We start from the raw sequence: 3,459 nt of genomic DNA on the forward strand, positions 1-3,459 counted from the left end.
CAAAATCTTTTCTAACTTCTTATCTTTTCAAAATTGATTTTCAAATCTTTTTCAATTAACTACTTAACTTTTTGTTTGATTTTAAAAATTCTTATCTTTTTGTAAAACTGTCTAACTACTTTCCTCTCTCTGATTTTCAAAAATCACTAACCACTTTCTCAAAAATCTTTTTAATTAAATAATTTAATTAGTTTTCAAATTTTATTTTGTTTCTCTTTTTAATTTTCGAATTATTACTGATTTTTTTAAATAAAAACAAAAATATTTTTCTTCTCTTTTTAATTATTTTCGAAAACCCTCCCTCTCAACTCTCTCTATTTATTTATTTATCTACTAACACTTCTCTTCTACTCATAATTCGAACCCCCTCTTCTTCTCTGTGTTCGAATTTTTCTCTTCTCATTCTTCTATTCTTCTCTTCTTCTACTCACATAAAGGAATCTCTATACTGTGACATAGAGGATTCCATATTTTCTTTGTTCTATTCTCTTTCATATGAGTAGGAACAAGGATAAAGGCATTCTTGTTGAAGCTGACCCTGAACCTGAAAGGACTCTTAAGAGGAAACTAAGAGAAGCCAAAGCACAATACTCTGAAGAGGACCTAACTGAAATTTTTGAAACAGAGAAAACAGCTATGGCCGAACCCAACAACAACAATGCAAGGAAGGTGCTTGGTGATTTCACTACAGCAACTTCCAATTTCTGTGGAAGAAGCATCTGAATTCGTGCAATTGGAACAAACAACTTTGAGCTTAAGCCTCAATTAGTTTCTCTAATGCAGCAGAATTGCAAGTTTTATGGACTTCCATTGGAAGATCCTCATCAGTTCTTAGCTGAATTCTTACAAATCTGTGACACTGTCAAGACCAATGGAGTTGATCCCGAGGTCTACAGGCTTATGCTTTTCCCTTTTGCTGTAAGAGACAGAGCTAGAACATGGTTGGATTCACAACCTAAGGAAAGCCTAAACTCTTGGGAAAAGCTGGTCAGTGCTTTCCTGGCCAAATTCTTTCCACCTCAAAAGATGAGCAAGCTTAGAGTGGAAATCCAAACCTTCAGACAGAAGGAAGGTGAATCCCTCTATGAAGCTTGGGAAAGATATAAGCAATTGATCAAAAGGTGTCCTACTGACATGCTTCCAGAATGGAGCATCATATGTATATTCTATGATGGTCTGTCTGAGTTGTCAAAAATGTCATTGGACCATTCTGCAGGAGGATCTCTTCATCTAAAAATCCCTACAGAAGCTCAGGAACTTATTGAAATGGTTGCAAATAACCAGTTCATGTACACCTCTGAGAGGAGTCCTATGAACAATGGGACGCCTCAGAAGAAGGGAGTTCTTGAAATTGATACTCTGAATGCCATATTGGCTCAGAATAAAATATTGACTCAGCAAGTCAATATGATTTCTCAGAGTCTGAATGGATTGCAAGCTGCATCCAACAGTACTAAGAAGCATCTTCTGAAGAAGAAGCTTATGATCCTGAGAACCCTGCAATGGCAGAGGTGAATTACATGGGAGAATCCTATGGAAACACCTATAATCCTTCATGGAGAAATCATCCAAATTTCTCATGGAAGGACCAACAGAAGCCTCAACAAGGCTTCAATAATAATGGTGGATGAAATAGGTTTAGCAATAGCAAGTCTTTTCTATCATCTTCTCAGCAACAGACAGAAAATTCTGAACAGAGCCATTCTGGCCTGGCAACCATAGTCTCTGATCTATCCAAGACCACACTAAATTTCATGAATGAAACAAGGTCCTCCATTAGAAATTTAGAGGCACAGGTGGGTCAGCTGAGTAAGAAGATTACTGAAACTCCTCCCAGTACTCTCCTAAGCAATACAGAAGAAAATCCCAAGAGAGAGTGCAAGGCCATAACCATGACCAACATGGCCGAACATGGAGAGAGTGAGGAGGACGTGAGTCCCAGTGAGAAAAGCCTCATGGGACGTCCTCTGGACAGAAAGGAGTTTCCCTTTGAGGAACCAAAGGAATCTGAGGCTCATACAGAGACCATAGAGATTCCATTGAACTTCCTTATGCCATTCATGAGCTCTGATGAATATTCTTCCTCTGAAGAGGATGAAGACATCACTGAAGAGCAAGTTGCTAAATATCTAGGAGCAATCATGAAGCTGAATGCCAAGTTATTTGGTACTGAGACTTGGGAGGATGAACCCCCTCTTGTTCACCAATGAACTGAATGTATTAATGAGGCAGACATTACCTCAGAAGAAACTGGATCCCGGAAAATTCTTCATACCTTGTACCATAGGCACCATGACCTTTGAGAAGGCTCTATGTGACCTGGGGTCAGGGATAAACCTCATGCCACTCCCTGTAATGAAGAAACTGGGAATCTTTGAGGTACAAGCTGTAAGAATCTCACTAGAGATGGCAGACAAATCAATGAAACAGGCTTATGGACTAGTAGAGGACGTGCTAGTGAAGGTTGAAGGCCTTTACACCCCTGCTGATTTCATAATCCTAGACACTGGGAAGGATGAGGATGAATCCATCATCCTTGGCAGACCCTTCCTAGCCACAGCAAAAGCTGTGATTGATGTTGACAGAGGAGAGTTTGTCCTTAAGTTGAATGAGGACTACCTTGTATTCAAGACTCAAAGTTCTCCTTCTGTAACCATGGAAAGGAAGCATGAAAAGCTTCTCTCAATATAAAGTCAAACAAAACTCCCACATTCAAACTCTAAGTTTGTTGTTGGGAGGCCACAACCAAACTCTAAGTTTGGTGTTGAGAGGCTACAACCAAACTCTAAGTTTGGTATTGAGAGGCCCCAACCCTGCTCTGATTATCTGTGAGGCTCCATGAGAGCTCACTGTCAAGCTATTGACATTAAAGAAGCACTTATTGGGAGGCAACTCAATGTTATTTAATTATATCTATTTATTTTCCATTGTTATTTTATGTTTTCTTTAGGTTGATGATCATGTGAAGTCACAAAAACAACTGAAAAATAAAAAATAGAATAAAAAACAGCATTAAAAATATCTCACCCTGGAGGAAGAGCTTACTGGCGTTTAAACGCCAGAAATGGGCACCAGACCGGCATTTAACGCCAGAAATAGGCACCAGACTGGCATTTAATGCCAGAACAGGGCACCAAGTTGGCGTTAAACACCAAAAAAGAGAGAAAAGCTGGCGTTAAACGCCAGAAACAAGTAGCAATCTGGCGTTTAACGCCAGAATTGCACTCTAAGGGCGTCTTGCACGCCTAAATGGAGCAGGGATGTTAAAGTCCTTGACCCCTCAGGATCTGTGGACCCTACAGGATCCCCACCTACCCCACCTCTTCTTCTCTCCTCTTCACACCTTTCAATAACACTCTTCCCCAAATACCCTTCACCTATCAAATCTTACCCTCTTCCCCAAATACCCTTCACCAATCACCTCATTCACTTTTTCCCAAAACACCACCTACCTTCAAA

At 39.8% G+C, this 3,459-nt stretch overlaps 1 non-coding gene across 1 annotated transcript; it reads right to left on the bottom strand.

The window, feature by feature from the left end:
• Positions 1-1,032: 1,032 nt before the first annotated feature.
• On the bottom strand, positions 1,033-1,140 carry LOC148581327 (small nucleolar RNA R71). Its single transcript, XR_015895069.1, has one exon. It is a non-coding gene; the product is annotated as a small nucleolar RNA R71 (small nucleolar RNA).
• Positions 1,141-3,459: the final 2,319 nt, after the last annotated feature.

The sequence above is a fragment of the Arachis ipaensis genome, chromosome B10 (genome assembly GCF_059453495.1).
Source record: "Arachis ipaensis isolate K30076 ecotype BB chromosome B10, ASM5945349v1, whole genome shotgun sequence".
In the NCBI taxonomy this organism is placed as follows: Eukaryota; Viridiplantae; Streptophyta; class Magnoliopsida; order Fabales; family Fabaceae; genus Arachis; species Arachis ipaensis.